The sequence below is a fragment of the Lacerta agilis genome, chromosome 10 (assembly GCF_009819535.1).
Source record: "Lacerta agilis isolate rLacAgi1 chromosome 10, rLacAgi1.pri, whole genome shotgun sequence".
In the NCBI taxonomy this organism is placed as follows: Eukaryota; Metazoa; Chordata; class Lepidosauria; order Squamata; family Lacertidae; genus Lacerta; species Lacerta agilis.
Genome location: NC_046321.1, coordinates 43,733,456 through 43,753,895, shown reverse-complemented (window position 1 = coordinate 43,753,895; position 20,440 = coordinate 43,733,456). Strand labels below are relative to the sequence as shown.

The 20,440-nt window shown below is 40.7% G+C and overlaps 1 protein-coding gene across 12 annotated transcripts in view; it reads right to left on the bottom strand.

Moving 5' to 3' along the window:
* GRIP1 (glutamate receptor interacting protein 1) overlaps positions 1-20,440 on the bottom strand; it is a 315,500-nt gene that overhangs the window by 130,356 nt on the left and 164,704 nt on the right. The gene's annotated exons all lie outside the window — the stretch shown is intronic.

Genomic DNA, 20,440 nt, shown 5'->3' with positions numbered 1-20,440 from the left:
CACTGTGAGTCAGGATGCCACTGGAAGGAGAATGAAACATAAGCTCTCACTAGGTTGGACGCATTTATCCTTTTAGCCTTTCATAAATAATCCACCATAATCTTACCAAATACAACACATGGCTCTATATTACTCAATTTATCAAAGTATTTTACAGCCTCTTATCAAAGCTAAGCAAATTAACTTGCCCATTTACACTTCATTCACAAAATAATGAGGTGGAACGTGGTAATGACAGCTTTTCTAACCTTTGCAGACCAACCTAACACTCTCCTTGTGGTTAAAAAAAAGCCTAGAAAGATCTGGATATAAAACTTCAAAGACTGACTTGAGATCTCCTTTATGGTGTTGGGGGGGATTGCTTGGGTACAGTAATGCTTTTTAGCCTTATATATCTATCTATATATATTTAACAAGAATTTGTTGTTGTTCAGTCGTTCAGTCGTGTCCGACTCTTCGTGACCCCATGGACCAGAGCACGCCAGGCACGCCTATCCTTCACTGCCTCAATTTAAAAGACTCTAGGTCGTGGCAGATTACTATTTAAAATGTGTATTATTATGGATAAACCTCACACCTTTAAATGGTCAAACATGGCAGGAAAGAGACAATCCCAACTAAAGAAATATTGGTTTTCTTTTGAAATAGGTTTGGACTTTGAAGAATTTCTAGGGGCAAAGTAGATCAATAGTGAGAGATCACCACCAAATAACTCCAGTCTACAAGCTGTCAAAATTTGGCAGAGCATCAGAATAGCTAAGGCAGCATTTTCAGATAAACTCAGAGACAGTGATGATGGAGGAATTCAGTCTTAACTTATTCCCATTCAAAGAGATCTGAACTGCACCTCCCAGAGCAATGAGTTAATTGGAACAGAGCTACCCTTTGATTTCCCACCTGGTTTGTGATGCACTTCCCAACTCTCAATAATGTACCAAACTGTATTTACCAGGCTTCCTCAACCTCGGCCCTCCAGCTCTTTTGAGACTACAATTCCAATCATCCCTGACCACTGGCCCTGCTAGCTAGGGATCATGGGAGTTGTAGGCCAAAAACATCTGGAGGGCCGGGGTTGAGGAAGCCTGGTATTTATTAGGACAAAATGTTTACTTTGAGATAAAATGTGTTAAAATATGTATTCATATTTGGTATGAATGAAGTACATACAATGAGCACATACAAGGGTAGACTGATCCATTCATCCCTATTCAGAGATGATAAGAGCTCAGCTGTTTAGGGCTTTCCAGCTAAAATACAACTCAATGGGGAGCTAGTGCAGATGTTGGAGCACAAATGTAATGGTTCCCACTGAGTCTTCTAAACTGTTTGTCAACCCCTGGAATCCATGAACGTTCTGCAAGGGTACTGTGAAATTTTATGAACTCAGGTCCTTTACTCCATGTAATTACTTATTTCCAGCTTTTACATACACTCTTTCTCTTTACTTTGAGTAAAGGGGTTTGGGATTCCATGGAATAACATTGCATTTCATGTCTCAATGAAAAAAAATGGTTAAAAAAATCAGTTCTGAACAAACTTCAATAACATGCATTTTAGCAGTTAAGCTGTTGAGGGTATGAAGGCATGCCTGACAATTGTCAGAAACAGATGAAAAAGAAAGGGGTGTTGCCTTTTCATATTGCATTATGCTTGGATTGACTCCTCATCCTACATCTGGTACAACAATGGCTATAGGATGCGGGTGGCGCTGTGGTCTAAACCACTGAGCCTCTTGGGCTAAACCACTGAGCTTACCAATCAGAAGTTTGGCGGTTCGAATCTGCACAATGGGGTGAGCTCCTGTTGCTTTGTCCCAGTTCCTGCCTACCTAGCAGTTTGAAAGCATGCCAGTGCAAGTAGATAAATAGGTACCGCTGTGGCAGGAAGGTAAACGGCATTTCCGTGCGATCTGGTTTCCGTCACAGTGTTCCATTGCACCAGAAGCGATTTAGTTATGCTAGGCATGAGCTGGAGAGCTGTCTGTGGACAAACGCCGGCTCCCTCAGCCTGAAAGCATGATGAGCACCGCAACCCCATAGTCGCCTTTGACTGGACTTAACCACCCAGAGGTCCTTTACCTTTACTTTTAATAATAATAATAATAATAATAATAATAATAATAATAATAATAATAACTACCATAGGAGCATCAAGTTTGCAAAGTCTACTCTGAGCAGCAAGAGCAGGATGGACACCAGAATACATTCCACTGACATCATAAGTATGTCCCCCTGCTAAACACTTCTGCAGTCCATAGTACCTGTCACCCACCATTATTTAAGTCTTCTTTTGAACCCTTCTGATTCAGGTCAGCTACATTCATTTTCCAGTCACATTTAAACGGTGTCCATTGATTTCAATTGAGTATATCAAATGTTGAATATCACTGTACATATTAGATTTAATCAGTGCCTATCTCTCTATATTGCAGTTGACTTCGATGTTTCAAAGAATTTTAATCATGACAATCAAACTAGGTTAAACTTCTTGAGTATATCAATGCATTCAATGCCACTCATTAGTTATTGCGGATAGCAATATGTCTTTCACCTATGTTTCAGATCTCGGTGCTTACATTTTTGTTTGCAAGTATGGAAGCTTTGCCCATCTAATCTCTGCACAAATAGCTGATGTGTACCCAAAAGTACACATGGAAAAGACCCTGATGTTGGGAAAGATGGAGGGCACAAGGAGAAGGGGACGGCAGAGGATGAGATGGTTGGACAGTGTTTTCGAAGTGACTAACATGAGTTTGGCCAAACAGCGAGAGGCAGTGAAGGATAGGCGTGCCTGGCGTGCTCTGGTCCATGGGGTCACGAAGTGTCGGACACGACTGAATGACTGAACAACAACAACAACAACCCAAAAGTAGGTGATGCACTACAAAGGACAGTTTGTAGAAAGGTTAATGCAAGCCCATGTAACGTCAACCATTCCAAATATCTGATTCTTTGAAAGCTCTAAATACCCTCTATGCTATTTGGTGAAAAAAGCTACTTGTAAAGAGTCTTTTTCTTGTTGTTGTTGAAACTGAGTGCCGTATGATTATACTTGCTTCACTTAAGTCCTTGATTCAGAACGTAATAGTCATACTAAATATCATTCAATTTTTTTTCACCTAAGTGAAATATTTTTTGAAAGGAGATACAAAGCACATTTACTAATAAAGACATCATTTTGCTAAGTGTTCAGAACAGCAGTCAACAGCACAGCTTCCTCTTCTTGCGGTTGGGATAATATTGTTTCTGGGATAACAATTTTATTTTTAAAATATGCAAAGGGATTTATACATAGTTGAAGGTAAAGAGTTCACTGCCTGTAAACTGTTGAGCTTTGCCAAGAGCTGTGGAAATAAATGTTAACAGCAGGGGGTACCTGAATAGCAGTTAAACTGTAGTTGTTTACAATTGGTCAAACCAGAGTTAGTTCTGTGAGTTCAGTTTCTGTCAATCTATATACAGGGGCTTAATAATAATAATAATAATAATAATAATAATAATAATAATAATAATAATAATATAGATTTGATTCAATCCTAGTTATAGGCCAATGAAGGGGACACACTTCCACCCAAATGGGAATAGGAGGTCCTTGGATTGTGATAACAAAAAGACCAAGTTCTGGTCAATGGATGAGAGTTCCTGAGAGAGTAAAGAGTGGCTGGTGGTCTGCTGAAGAAAGAGCAGTAACATGGGCATGGAGGCACTCAGAGAGGCTGAGCTGACACCACTGCCTGGAGCAGAGGAAGGTCTGTGGGGAAGAGCATGTGCCTCTGAAGGCAGCCTTCAAGAGAAGTTCTACAGCCAAGTGTAAGTGGCATGGCTGAGAACCTGAGGCAACATCTGTTGGTGGACCAGAAGGAAGACTGCAGGCAGTAGTCTTTAAACAGACCCGATTAAAGACTGCAAGTAGACTTCTCAGTTTTGTTGATATGTAACTATTACCTGGGGAGGAGTGGTATAAGATTTGAAGGGGGGGATGCAATACAGGAACCCAGTATTGCATTTGCTGTATCATTTAGAGTGAGAGTAACCATACAGTGGAAATTATTTTTATTTACAGCAACTGCAGCAAAGTGAAGTAACCCATGTGGTTTTTTAGGTAAGTATACATACAAATATCACCATTAGTTTATACTGATAACTATTCTGCTTTGTTTTCATATTTGGATCTCTGTTCTGTTCTATGCTTAGCCACAGCTACTAGTCAGTAAACTGATGAAGAAAATAAATGGTATTGGTATATATGGTAGCAGTGGTAATAAAGGCGTTAGGAAAAAGAAGAAATAGGTCACAGCTAAGGGGAAAAAACTAATGTGTGAGGCACCTCTCCATAATACTATATAATAAAGTAATAGAAGGGTTCTCATAGCTCTTATTACTACTCAAAGTTCCATCATATTTTGGCTTTCCCCATGGCTTTAAATATGTTAGAGGGCAATAATTTACAGTATTGCTTCTCTTGATTTTTTGTTTTAAAGGATCTAGTTCGGGCAAACAGTAAATCATATTTAGCTGATGCTTAAGTATGCTCCTTAAGTACTTTCCTTCATGTGGATATTTTTCTTTACTCAGGTCTTTTATGACAGTTACTACATATTTGTTGTTTAACTCATCTAATAAATTCCCACTTCTTCACATTTTGCTGAGCTGCATCATCATTCAAATGTCATGGTGGTTTAAATGTATTATCCAGGAAAAAGTTCAGAGGGCCTGAGAAGCTGTTCACATAAAACTAAACCTGCGCATACAGTAATACTATTGCATGTAACTGTGATTACTTCTAACATACTAAAAAAAACCAAACTCAATACTTCCCAGCTGCCCATAACGTAGAAAAAAATATGTTGCGTCCTGAAGGATGTGAGTTGACTCTTTATCCTATATGCACTGACAACATTTAGACAATGCTAAAGCCAGTTTAGAAACAAGGAGTAAGTATGGGTGAGCTTCAGGCTCACGTTCTCCCCTCTCCTCCTTGGGGGAAGTTTTCGCTTCCATTTTTAAATAAGTGTAGTTACTAATCTTGTTCAAACTGTAAAGGTAAAGGGACCCCTGATCATTAGGTCCAGTTGTGGACGACTCTGGGGTTGTGGCACTCATCTTGCTTTATTGGCCAAGTGAGCCAGCGTACAGCTTCCGGGTCATGTGGCCAGCATAACTAAGCCACTTCTGGCGAACCAGAGCAGCGCACGGAAGCACCGTTTACCTTCCCGCCGGAGTGGTACACTGTAGCTAGTGTTAAATACGGTTAAGGAAAAGTCTGTCACGAGCCCATCTGGCTGGGTTTCCCCAGCCACTCTGGGCGGCTTCCAACAGAATATTAAAATACAATAGTCTATTAAACATAAAAGCTTCCCTAAACAGGGCTGCCTTTAGATGTCTTCTTAAAGTCTGGTAGTTGTTTTTCTCTTTGACATCTGGTGGGAGGGCATTCCACAGGGCGGGTGCCACTACCAAGAAGGCCCTCTGCCTGGTTCCCTGCAACTTAGGATGGAATGAGAACACAGAATTGGATCCTGAGGAAGCCCTTAGCACTTTGGGAAGTGCTGATCTACATGCTGAAGAGGGGTCCAGTGGGTTGCTATAGGATATGCCCACTTTGGTGACATCAGCTGGCTCAACTACTGTGGTTGAGCCACTTGGCTTGCCTCCAGCATCACTTCCTGCCAGTGAAGTGCTCCCTTCCTTCAGAGAGGTGCCTGAGGATAGTGAGCTAGCGATGTCAACCCTGCTTCCTGCAAAAAGGACATGGCAATGGCACCAGAAGACCAAGCCTACTTGTAGGAGTGCCCACTCGCTTCCCCAGTTCTGTGGTTTGAGAAGTTGACTATATACAGTAAATGGCTGTGCCCACCATGCTCTTCAAAGTGGGAGCCAAGGGGGCATGTAAAGTATTGGGAAAATGAGTTTGCTTATGCCAAGCAATGTATCCTGGAGCTCTGCTGTGATTTCTGAATGATGTAACCTGATCCATGTTCGGGCACTGTGGTGAATCCTGGAATAATGCTTTTAATAATGATCACCCAGTTGAGAGTGTGAGTACCAAGTTCAGAAGTGGGGGGTCAAGGTAATGCCAGAACCATAAATCTGTTGGAGATTAGCAGTCAAACCTAACAAATGCAAATTCTTGCTAGTTAGCATGAGAAGGGGCTAAGTCCACAGAGCTGTATTGCTGATAGGTAGATACTCAGTCCATAGAAACACAACTGGTAGAGAAGGCTCTGTGTGATGTCATTTTCTCCTCCGCTCCTGGAGAGGAAGGAACATACACTACTTCCTCTTCCTCTCTATCTTACTTCAACCGGAAATGAGGGCAAAAATGCCCTGTGCTTGGTGTATCTCAGGCAGATGCCTGAAGCTGGTTATACTGTACATATACGTATTTTGCCTACATAGTTTTTACTATGGTGAACAAATGCCTGATTATAAAGTAAGTAAAGCTTATTTTTAAGCTTACTTCCCCATTTGTTTCCTTATTCTTCATTAAGTGAGGTAAGAAAGGGAGAGCCAGCTTACTTCATAGCTGGGCTTGCTCAAAACACGGTTTTACAGCATAATTCCTATGCTTTTAATTTTGCTGCCAGTGATGGGATTTTGAAACCCTGTTCAGCCCACACATGTGGGCACCTGGAGGGATAAATTGCCATTAAAATATCCTCTCCTACCCATTAAAACCCATCCCACGAAACCAATGTTTGAAGTTGACGTTGTCCTAAACCACGGTTGTGACTAAGCACATTTTGTTTGAGTTCAGACATACCAGTAATATGTGTCTATTTGAAAGCTGAAATGAAACCTTCCGGTCTCTTTGCATTTATGTCCAGTATTCTTGCATTTATGCATGGGAATAGGAATCTTAGTCCTCAGTAATATCTTCGTACCACGTAGTTCTTACAGGAAGAGGCATTGCTTATAGGAACAGAGCAGAGCATCCTTCTCCATGAAAGCTTTAATTTCAAGAAGGAATTAAAAGTACAACAAACTTAAAATGAGCACAGGAAACTTAAAATGAGCACCTTTTTGGTCCACCTAGCTCAGTACACTGATTGGCAGCAGATCCCTAAAGTTTAAAGCAGGAAGCGCTCCCAAGCCAATCTGGAAATTCCAGGGATTGAACCTGGAATCTTCTGCATGTAACTCTACCGCTGAGCTACAGACCTTCCCCCTAGTGCAGTAAGCACAATTTAGTTGTGCTTTTCCTCCACTGCTTTGTTACAAGCCATGCGAAGATGCTCTAAATTGCGAGTTATGTAAGGAGAATCAAATCACATTTTGTTTCATAGCTTATTTATAAGCCCTAGGGAGAATATCAAGGTTTGATGAGTTAAGAGATCTGTTTTAGTGAGAGTGTTTTAATATAGTGTTGTGTGTGTACCTCCATATAACATTGTTACTACTGTATACTGCCATTGGTTCCTTGTTTTATAGGGACATTGAATGTTATTAGGTGCAAAATATTTTTAAACTATCTTTGATAAAAATTAAATAACCTTTTAAAAATAGATTTTGCTACAGAACAGGAGACAAAGTGAACTGCTGTTGTGAAGTAACGTTCCTGGCTCTAAACATGAGCTTGCTACTACACACCTCTTCTCAAGCATTGGTTAAACACTGCCTGGAAAGCATCACTTATGCAAAAAAAAAAAACTGTGGTATGGTACCCTGCATATAAGAAAGGCATTAGTAAATGTGTTAGTCTTAAAGGTTTCTCACCCACCCTGTGATAGAAGCAGAACAGTAGCTGCCAACCTTTTCAGCTGACTCACCTTTTATTTTAACAACAAAAGTGCACCTGTATTATGTCTACATCTCTCCTGTTGCTCTCTTCTCTAAAAGGCTAAAAAAGAAAATGGTGGTGGTGGTCATGGCATTGGTTTACCCTAGTTCTTGATATGACCACTTCTAGGTTCTCATCCTCCCATTAAAAAAACAATATGTTAGCACAGTGGTTTTACAACTTCCTGCCTTTTCATCATGACTTGTTTGCCCAAGGCATGCTCCTGTTGGAGTCTGTGCTCTCTGCAAAGGATTTTGGGACCATATTCTAGGGCAGCAAGGTGCTTTGTAGATGATGTGGCATGTGGAACATCCATCATTGCTGACCATTGGCTCTAGGGGCTGGAGCTGATGGGAAATCTAGTCCAACAGCATTTGGAGGATACTTTGTTGGCTACCCCTATTCTAGGGTGTTCACACAATTCCCCCACAATGCTGATCATGCCTGCTGAGCCTCACCATTGGAGCTAAGCTTATAGCTATCCAGAACAGGGATGCAGTTGAGTACAGTCCTCCAGCCTGCCATCTGGCCATGCCTCCTTCCCATACATACCTTATCCCCAGGCCAAACCTCTCAAAAGCCCTGCCTTGCACCCTTCTTGAGTATACTGACTGACTAGAATGTGTCCTTGAATTCTGACAATGCTTTTTTTGTTTCCCAGAGAGAGGATAAAGAAGGATGTTCAAATCTGTGCAGAAAGAAATCTACCGTGCAAAGGTGAAATCAACATTTATTTTATTTTTCCTTCGTACCACTGCCATGTGGCCCCAGGAAGGTTGCTTAGAAAGGAGTGCAGACCTTGGTAAGAAAAAGACTCCTCACCTAGATCAGGATCGAGGGCATACCTGCTGCTCCTCCACAAACTGAACTTAGGGTAGTCTTGCAGGGAGGAATCTGTGAAGGTTAACAAGGTGCTGCACTAACTGATAAACCCCTGATAAGCTACAAAGAAACCCTGGGGGTTCCCCTGGACATATCTTTGAAAACCACTGTGTTAGCACAATAAAGTGTTTCCATTTACTAGCTTTTATGTGTGATGGAAAAGATACTCTCAGCTACCAAAGAACTGAATTTGAAGAGGCATAAAACTTCTACATAAAGCATAAAATGTGCAGTACTGATGCATATACAGGTACTGTTCCACATGGTTTCAGCAGGGTCTGCATGGTCCCACTCAAATAAATATTATTTTATTTCACAAAATTTATACACTGATTGCAAAAAAGAGTCAAAGTGGTTTACAAATAGAGCTTATAGAGCAGCAATGCTAGGTGGCACATGCTCAGTGTTTTAGAAAAGTCCACCTATTCTCATAGTAATAATTTGCTAACATTTGCAGCAGCTGCCTTCCTGGTTTAGCTTCCTGAAGCCCCCTTAAGAGGCATAAAAGGCAGACTTTCAGAATACTACTGAGAATTCTTCTAAGTATCTTCTGTCAGTGAGATTCATAAAGGACTTGCAGCGTTTGAAAATACTGTATAATGAAATAAGGCACAACCAGGCTAGTTTTTCACCAGTGTTGAAAAGCTCAATAACAGAGCGAAAATACAACTGAAAGCAAAAGCATCATGTGCCAACACATTTCAAAGGCAAAAATAAAAGGAACTGCAACACTAAAAAATAAAATAAATGAGCCAGACAGGCAGAACTACTGTTAGTTTCTGCTAGCAACATGCATGTAATTAAAAGCTGTGGGGTTTAATGTAATCTCAAAGTAAGTGATCTCTCTGTAATCTCAAAAGCAGGGAATCTGTCTATCCCTCCCAAAACCAGCTTCCATTTGCTACTGCATATGGTTAAATATATGTAATTCCATTCAGGCTTTGTACTTTTCCGATTAGTCATAGTGATGATCTTCCTGCTGTTAGGGTTTGACAATTAAAAAGCATTGACTTCAACCTCTTATTTGCAGGAAAGCAAATGGGGAAAGAACTGCTATGAGCAGGACTATGGGGCAGCCAGTAAAATTCAATTGGGGGATTAAAGATGGGGAGGGGTCATACCCTAGTGGCAGACCATGAAGGCTGTTGGGGCCAGTGTTAGCACCAGGCATCTTTGGCCCCTCCCAGCTGCTTGATCTGGCCACCATTGTTCTGGAGCATTGTGAGAGAAATTACAAAGGTGGTTAGATCCAACTGTCCAGAGCATCTCTTGGAGCAATGTAGTAATAGAAACAGCCCACCAAGACCCACTGACAGAGGAGGAGGGCCATGAGAAGACTTAGCCCAAGACTCCCTTCAAACCTAGAGTCAGCTGTGCAAAAGGTCCCAGGTTTAATCTCTGACACTGCCTATTAAAAGGACTGGGAAAGACTCCAGAAAGCACAGCCAAACTGAGTAGAGACTAGGTGGGCCTACACACTGTTTCAGTGCTCCCTGATGAAATATGCCCTATCTGTGTAGCCCTTCTTCCAGGCTTTTGAAGACACACCTGTTTACGCAGACATTCCTTTGCTCTCTCAACCTGAGTCTCCTCTTTCCATTGTTGTATTGTTTAAATGAGATTGCGTTGTTTTTTTTTGTTTTTGTTTTGCTTATTTTAATTATGTAAGTTTATGTTTTAAAATTTTAACCTATCTTTAATCAGGTTTTGCACAATAGTAGAAATTCATGGGTTTTTTTAAAAAAAATATATACGAACATCTAAATTAATGATGTTACTTGGGAAATAAGGGACAAAACTGCAACAGGAAGCTGCATAATAAGAAAATGTAGAAGCATATCTGTAACATTAAAGTAAAAAAGCAGTCTGTGCTTTTAAAATGCTAATTATGAAATGAGAAGATTCACTGAAAAGAGAAGCCGTTTCACGGATACTATGATATTAATCTCTGTGTGCAAACGGCAAGACAATATTCAATTTCCTTTGTTGAAAGTTAACCTAAGTACAGGAATTGCAACTGCCAGGTGAGGCATGGATGTGATTTGTGCGGCAGCAAACCAACTACAAATTCCTCTTAGGCAAAATTCTGTATACTGTACAGCATTCTTTAAGTGAAGAAGAACCCATGAAGGGTATGAGGAATGAAATTATATACCCTTTATCAGTGGATATTAGGGAAATAAAACAAAAATACTTGGACTCGGGCCTGAAGAGTTGACAGCAGACTCTGATACAAATAGGTTTTGTTCTTTAAAAAGGCCTAGCGGAATGACGTAAAAGGTCAATATGATACACATCCTTCTATAGGTCTACCTTATTAAAATCACTGGAAGAAATCCAGATTTTTACTTCTAAGCTCATAAATCTCAGTGACTTAAAAGGAATTTATAAGCTTGTAAGTAGCTTCAGAATAGTGCCCTTTGCTGTGCACACTTAAATTAGCTTTGGATTTTCAATTCATCACATGCAGTTCCCACTTCACCTGCATGGCAATTTAAATGGACAAAATGAGTATTAAAGTCTCTATGCACTAGTGATAAGATGACTATTCATTTGAAAGTTAACTTTTTAAAAAATAAATAAATCACGAATTGGACTCATTTGAGGAATGAAGCAGAAAATGCTTAGTCTAATGAGCAGCTGCTAGGCATGGATGTTAAAACCTCAGAGCCTTTTTCAGGCACAGAAGAAAAGAGTCAGCAGTACTGACTCCTACAGGCAGCGCCCTGGTTTGCACATTAACAATAAGCCATACTTAGACATAAACTGTTGCTTATTGTGAAATAGTAGTGCTTTGGTGCATGCAGCTCAAACACTCCTGCTTCACCCCGCTTGCCCCTAGGAGAAACAAACCATGAACACAATTCAAAGTGTTGGTGCTGACCTTTAAAGCCCTAAACAGCGTCAGTCCAGTATACCTGAAGGAGCATCTCCACCCCCCATCGTTCTGCCCGGACACTGAGGTCCAACGCCGAGGGCCTTCTGGCAGTTCCCTCGCTGCGAGAAGCCAAGTTACAGGGAACCAGGCAGAGGGCTTTCTTGGTAGTGGCACCCACCCTGTGGAATGCCCTCCCACCAGATGTCAAAGAGGAATACAACCACCAGACTTTTAGAAGACATCTGAAGGCAGCCGTGTTTATGGAAGCTTTTAATGTTTAATAGGCTATTGTATTTAATATTCCCTAGAGCAGCTGGGGAAATCCAGCCAGATGGGCGGGGTATAAATAAATTATTATTATTATTATTATTATTATTATTATTAATCCTACCTTAGTGTTGCATGTGAACCAGTACCCATGGGTTGCTTCTATCCAAGCAAACTGCAAGTAGAAGCCAAGGTTTGTTTTTGACTTACTACTGTTTCTTCGGGAGGCAGGCAGAGCAAGACAGGGCCAGAGTGCCTGAGCAGTGTGTACCAGCAAGGTACTCATTTGTGGCAAGTCATGGCTTATTTATGACCATGGATAACCATTAGCCATGAAAGAGGCCAGTGTTAAGCCTCTGGATTGGCTGGGCCTCCAGCAACTGATCTCAGGAACCACGGCTTGCAAGACATACACAACCATTTAAAATGTTCCATTCCACTTTCCACTATAATATGTCTCACATTAAAACAGATTTCCACTTCCTCTCCTTTCCCTTAGCCCACAAAAACTGCTCCAGAGGGCTCCCCAACCTTCTGAAGGACCTTGTGAGGGTGTCTGGGCAGCTGGAGAGGAGTGGATAGTTTCTCTGTGCAGGTGGAAGTCTTCTGCCTGAGCAGAACGGAAGTATTGGATACAACCCAATGTTAAGAAAACAGCAACAAACAGCAACAACTAACAAAAAGAAATTAAATAATATGGATAAACATTAGCAGCCAGAGAGAAATCCCAGGTGTAGATTCCATTTGACCTTGCTGACAAAGGTCCGTATAGTTAAAGCTATGGTTTTCCCAGTAGTAATGTACAGAAGTGAGAGCTGGACCATAAAGAAGGCTGATTGCCGAAGAATTGATGCTTTTGAATTATGGTGCGGGAGGAGACTCTTGAGAGTCCCATGGACTGCAAGAAGATCAAACCTATCCATTCTCAAGGAAATCGGCCCTGAGTGCTCACTAGAAGGACAGATCCGGAAGTTGAGGCTCCAGTACTTTGGCCACCTCATGAGAAGAGAAGACTCCCTAGAAAAGACCTTGATGTTGGGAAAGATGGAGGGCACAAAGAGAAGGGGACGACAGAGGATGAGATGGTTGGACAGTGTTCTCGAAGCTACTAACGTGAGTTTGGCCAAACTGCGAGAGGCAGTGAAGGATAGGCGTGCCTGGCGTGCTCTGGTCCCTGGGGTCACGAAGAGTCGGACACGACTGAACGACTGAACAACAACAACAACTCTCTCTCTCTCTCTCTCTCTCACACACACACACACACACACGTATCTATATATTGACCAAAGAAGATTTAGAGAATAGGACTTTCTAATCTTAAATAAATAAAAATGACCCCAAAGGCTGTTAGGATAGAATCAATGCAACAACTGAGGCAATAGGTCCGAACAAAAGAACTTCCGAATTTGCAAAGCACATCTCCTCAAAGAATTGATAGCTTAACCTTACACCAATCACTTCCAACACTGGTCACTAATACTTCAGCAAGATCTCACTTCTATTCATCACTTCTATTTAATAGCTTCTCTAATAAAGCTTTAAAATCCACCAGAGCTAAAGCTACTTAATAGCCGCATTTGGTTATAACACTGGCCATTAACAATGGTTAGTCAAATTAGTTTGTGTACAAGCTGCATGCTAATGCATGCAGCCCAAACACTCCCACTCTGTTCTTCCCTTCCTCCCAGTTGGGAAACAAACCATGAAGCAACCCGCTTAATGTTACATCCCAACCCAGTGCTCATGGTTTGTTTCCCTCAAACAAAATACAATCATATACATACAATCAAAACTCTACGGTTTGTTTTTCCTTTGAGAGTTGAGCAGGAGTGCTCAGGCTGTGCGCACTAGAAAGCAAACAAATTTGACTAACCATAGGTAACAGCCAGAATTTTGTCCAAACATGGCCATATAATTCTTTGCTTCTTCTCACAGGTAAAATATGTCCAGATAAACATAGTTTTATGGGGAACATTATCAATAAATGCACCAACGGCAAGCAGATATAGAAATGAAGCAAATATTAAGAAAAACAACAACTTAAAACCTGCTTAGCATAATAAATGTCTATCATAACCCTAGGACATTAAAGGACCCATCAAAACCCGACAGAGTCATTAAATCTATCTATAAAAGACAATTTCCAACTACACCATGTTATTTCTTATGGGCAAATCACTGCTTTAATTACCTTTCCCCAAAAAATAATTAAAAGCTCACTCTTTGATTTCATATTGCAGCACATTAGAACTGTATGACCATTTCAAGCAAATTACTATGGAGCTGAGGAACGACACTGTAACATGCATGAGGCTGAGGTCATAGAACTGTAAAGTTGGAAGGGACCCTAAGGGTCATCAAGTCCAACCCCCTGCAATAAAGGAATCAAAAGTGAGGATGTTATTGAACCCAAGTTGGGGTACAAGAACCACATCACCATTTCTGTACGCTGTATGTATGATTATTTTGATTTGTGTTTGTCAAACAACATTGCTCCACGCCACATGACAAACTGCTTTTGAAAAACAGATAGAAGCTTCAGTGGTGATTTGTGAAATGAGAGAGGGCTCCACTGCAAATCCAACTGGGCACACTCAGGACCTTGGACACACCTAAAACAGCCCTGTCCACCCCTCCATATACCTATGTTTGTGCACAGATGCATATATTTTAAACACAAAGAAAATTAGCAAGGAATCTATCAATTTAAATCATTAGTTGATGTCACAACCTTTATGAAATGTAATTCTCTCCTTTAAAAAAGTCACACAGTGCATATTTTAATGTCATGCCAGCTGTTGTATTTCTAGAATGAACATATAAAGCTGGAAGTATAAAACCGGTCATCTTCTATGAAGATCAAATCTTCTTCTACGAGGATGTTTGAGAAAACCTGCATACACATAATTGATCAAAAGGGAGTCACAAAAGGATGAAATATTTTGCAGAAGCATATGCTAATGCACTGCACCAAGCTCTAAGAACCACTGCTTTCAGCAAAGTACCATAAAACTGTTGAAATGATTACAGATGCTCTTGGGCTGCTGTTTGCAAAGCAGAAGTGCAGAACAGCATGGGGGTTGGGAGAAGAAGAGCAGGAAGTTCTTTAACAGGAAATTAGGCATTTAGTTGCTGTAAACCTGAATGCATCTTGAACTTTCAAAGGGTGAGATTTCTCCTCCTCTTTCTGTTGCACATTTCCTCAGCTGTATTTTAATGGAGGGTGTGCTATTGGTGGATAAAAATGGGAACGGGCACAAACCACAAACACCCTGCGCTATCTTTGCACCAGCTCCTCCATTCATCAAACAGATTGTCATCTTGCTACTACAGATTAGAATCAATGTCCTGCCTCTTCATTATTACCATTATTTATCTTTCTTCAAAAGTATCCTTTGCTAGAATATATTCTGCCTGATCATCTTTTATTAGAGCACATTTTAAAAAAAACAAAAAAACAGGCTTTGAGTGTATTCCGGTGCATGTTCATACACGATGCATCTGGATGTCATCTCATTACAATATGAGATCCTGTCATTTCGGTCAGGATGCAGAAACATAATAGCATCGCTGAGGACATGAGACAATAGCCCTATCTATCCATCAATGAGGAAGGGGGGGAGTATTTGTTTTCAGCTTATTTCACACATAAGGAAATCTAAATAGAGATTGAAAACAGCATTTTCTGTAATGCATGAAAATGAGATGCACTTCCATCAGAAGGCATTAAAGATTCACCCTCAATTTGGCAAGAACATTGGCTCAAGATGCTTATGTCAACAGAGTTGTTTGCATTTTAGACCCAAGTTTAAATCACTGTGGGAAAGGTACGTTGCAAAGCTTTGCTATAAGGCATATAGAGAACTGTGTTTTATTTGGGCAGAAGTGGCACGCAGAGGTCCATATGAGAAAACATAAGCAGACACTGGCTGAGTTCCAGGACAGTAAAACTTCTAAGGGTATTGCAACCTATTACCCAGAATTGTGCTTGAAATATAAGCAGCAACTAGAAGAAACAAAATGTCTTCTTTTGCACCAAGGAACTTCTTTTGGTTCAATAGATTTGGGACAGAACCAGGGCTGTTTTTCAGCCGGAACTCAGTTCTGGCACCTCTTAGGTGGGCGCCATTGCCATTATAAGAGAACAAGGGAAGTATTCATTGTAAGTTCCGGCACCTCTTTTTTCAGTAAAAAAAGCACTGGGTAGAACTATCTGTGATACTCAACACAGGGCTGTCAGAAAACCTAGCAGCCCCTATACCACAGGTAGGCAAACTAAGGCCTGGGGGCCGGATCCAGCCCAATCGCCTTCTAAATCCAGCCCTCAAAACAGTCCGAGAATCAGCATGTTTTTACATGAGTAGAAGGTGTCCTTTTATTTAAAATGCATCTCTGGGTTATTTGTGGGGCCTGTGTGGTGTTTTTACATGAGTAGAACATGTGTTTTTATTTAAAATGCACCTCTGGGTTATTTGTGGGGCATAGGAATTCGTTCATTATTATTTTTTTCAAAATATAGTCCGGGCCCCCACAAGGTCTGAGGGACATTGGACCGGCCCCCCTGCTGAAAAAGTTTGCTGACCCCTGCCCTATACTATCTCCACTATTCCTGTAATATCTAGTCACCTGTGCCATTCTCCTGCATTTCCCCACCTGTGATGGCAAGTGCTGGGCAGTAAACACAGGGGATTGACATGGTCAAGTCTGACCAAATATCACCAGTGTGCCTCAGCTGTGTGTATACCCTGAATGACGCAAATTGGGGTGATTTGGGTCATGACCTCATGCTTCCATGTCAAACTGCATCATTAACAGGGTGTGTCGAGATGTATCATGGAATCCCCAACTTTCTCAGTAGGTCTGTTGCCTTGGTTTTTTCAACAACAACAACAACAATTTAATCAGAATGCACAACCTCACCTTTATCTTTTCTGTACAATTTCAGTCCAAAAAAGATGCCTTCTGCCTTCTATCATTATGGGAGCTAAGAAATTGCTTACTGTTTATTTAAACTCATTTTTTAGCTTATTATTTTATCAAATTAAAATATTTTTAATTTTACTGAGATTGCAGAGATTATTAAAAACAACAACACAGAAATCATTTTCAGTTCCAGATCAGAAACCCACTGCTAGGTTAGGGTTTGCAGCTGCAAAACGACACACTCAGATCTCTCTGGTAACTTCCTGGTGAAACAGGAAAGCTGATGGCACAAGCAGATGAAATTAGCCAACTATCTGGTAATACCTTTCATCCCCATCACTACATTTTTCCTATGCAAAGTTGGGGGTGAGAGGGAGGAGACAGGCAGAGAAGGTCGGGGTCAGCAATTTCCCACCAATCTTCCATCTCATCAGCGAACATGAAAGCAGCTCAAAGGGCTTCTGTACTTGTTTAAATCTTCACAGGAGAGAGAGAGAAGCAAAGCGGATCTCAGAAGCTTCTAGGAATGATTGAAGAGGCGCTTTCCAAGAAGAACCACTATTTCATGCTTTCTGTGTGGAAGGAACATAAAGGATGCACAGATGACATGAAATGTTAAATCAGACAGGTATAGATGCTAAGTTTCCAGAAGCAAAAGAAACTGGAATATTGGAGCTCTAAGAATCCTCAGTCTAGAAGAGCCAAGAAAGCAACAGCTTTATTGATATAGGAGGGCCCCAAAATGGGGGAAATCCTTTTTAGCCTGGACGCGGGTGGCACTGTGGGTTGTGTATTGTTTTTAATATTCGGTTGAAAGCTGCCCAGAGTGGCTGGGGGAACCCAGCCAGATGGGCGGGGTATAAAGAATGGATAAATAAATAAATAAATAAATAAATAAATAAATAAATAATACCACAAGGCCTAGGTCTTGCCGATCAGAAGGTCGGTGGTTCGAATCCCCACAACGGGGTGAGCTCCCATTGTTCAGTCCCTACTCCTGCCAACCTAGCAGTTAGAAAGCACGTCAAAGTGCAAATAGATAAATAGGTACCGCTCCGGTGGGAAGGTAAACGGCATTTCCGTGCGCTGCTCTGGTTCACCAGAAGCGGCTTAGTCATGCTGGCCACATGACCCGGAAGCTGTACTCCATCAACCAATAAAGCGAGATGAGCGCTGCAACCCCAGAGTCGTCCACGACTGGACCTAACGGTCAAGGATCCCTTTACCTTTACCTTTAAGGGAGAAACCGCAATGGGGTGAGCGCCCGTTGTTCGGTCCCAGCTCCTGCCCACCTAGCAGTTCGAAAGCACATCAAAGTGCAAATAGATAAATAGGTACCGCTCCGGCAGGAACATAAACGGCGTTTCCATGCGCTGCTCTGGTTCGCCAGAAGCAGCTTAATCATGCTGGCCACATGACCCGGAAACTGTCTGCGGACAAACACTGGCTCCCTTGGCCTATAGAGCGAGATGAGCGCTGCAATCTTTACCTTTACCTTTAAGGGAGAAACTAAGAAATGATAATCACAATCAGCCAGGCTCTGCCATCCTTGACACATATGTCGGGAGAGACTAGTACACATTCAGTTATTCAGTTATTATTTGTACATGTATCAACCTGAACCTGCATTTCCCCCATATTGGGTTATTGGGTTTCTGTATCCAAATAAGCAGACTTGAAATCACATTTTTGTGGTTCCAAGGATACAGGAAACAGGAAAACACCTCTTTATTTTAAACAGCATTGCAATGTGTTTCCTGCTCAAATCTGTCATTGCAATTATGTTAGTCAAAATCATATGCTAGGTTTTGTAACTGCTGACAAGGTAAGTAACATCTCAATTTATTCAGCTATCATTAACATCCCACTCTCCTATCTCTAAGGACAAACACATCCAGGATGCCTGTTAGCTTAATACTAGGCTCTGAGGACATATTTCCATTATAACTGAATTTGGAAAATTGTTTAAAATGCCATAGTCTCTGAGAAGAAACTCGTTTGCTCAAGTTGGAGGGAAACTGAGATGGGAGAAAAGAAATATTTTATTTCTTTTCAGAGCTCAGGTGCACTATCAGCCTCAATTTAACGATAAGTTAAAACCGTACCCTTGGTCATGAACACGTCGTGCCAGTTCTTAATCTCTTGCATTTAAGGCACCCGTGCTCAGAAACTCCCTTCATATAGCCATAGCTTTCTTTGCAGCGTAAAGACTTGTCCTCAAGGCAACAATTCTAGGTCCTTATTTTTAATGAAGGCACAAATTCCCAAGAAAGGGCTCGTGTACATAGCTTGCTGCATGCATTTTACAAGCAGAGAGAAAATTGCATTTCCAAGGCAGTATGCATCCAATTATAAGGAAATGAGTTACAACAAGATGGCAATAAGTACTGGTATAATAAAGACAACCTCAATTAAAAGTTACATTGGGAAAGATACACTATAATATACATTAATAGCCTTTTCAAAATCTAAACAGAGTGGAATGGGAGAAATAGAAACTTATTATTAGGGGGAAAGATGATTCATTAGTCTTTTCCTAACTAGCATGTCCTTGATCAATGGCATCCCAGAATAAGCATTACAAAGCAAAAACATTTCACACAAGCTTTACAAATGGCCTTTAAAAAATCCTTTTAATCTTCTGTGTCTTCAAGTGATCATATAAAAAAGCTTGCTTTTTTCCAAGGGTAATGCCTCAGGTTTCATTTCAAGGCTCTTCCTAACCCCTACTTTGTATATATATATATATATATATATATATATATATATATATATATATATAATCTCAAACAAACAGTGTACTTCTTTTCACATTTTCCACATACTTATTAAAGTTCATGTTCACTTTATTCTTAATAATGTATCACATCCAGACTCAATCTCTCTCTTTGCTGTGTTATGCTGGCCACAATGAATTTTGGACATTATTTTATCCAGCAAGCTATCTACATGCAGAGAATCCTCAGATGAGCAAAACGATAAATAAACAGAAATGAAACCAATAAAGTATATTTTCATAAAAGAAACTGACCATACTGGATTTCAAATGGACAACAATTTCTGTGAGCTCTAGGAACAGTACCGCATGTGAGCATCTCACACAGAGTGATGATGGGAGAAAATTTATTTGGTCTGCTGAGAACAATTCTAATTTTCTGAACAGCGCTCATCAGAATATTTATTGTACACTAATAAGCTACATGCTATTCATTTGAAGTGCTTGGGGCTGCATCAAACACTCTCTGTATGCTTGCACCAGAGTCCAAGGCAACAGTTACACTAACAGAAACTTGTTGAACCTACACTGCCAACTCTTATTGAGCAACAAAGTTTACTGCTAAGTTACATTAACATAGTGCTACATTGGATACAACTCCCTGCTTCCAAGCACTTGTTTATGAACTTTGTTATTTTCCTTGCAATGGCAATACACATGACATTAGAAAGACTTAGCTCAGGAATTTTCACACACACTGCTTCCAAACACAGGCAGCTGCCTTTTACCTAGTAAGACTAGGTAAATCTAGCTCAGGTTATCTAGCTTATCTAGCTCAGCATCTAGCAGTTGTTGTTTTGTGTTACATATATATATATATATATATATATATATATATATATATATATATATGTGTGTGTGTGTGTGTGTGTGTGTGTGTGTGTGTGTGTGTGTGTGTATAAGATTTCTTGGTTTACAAAAGTATGGGCAATGTC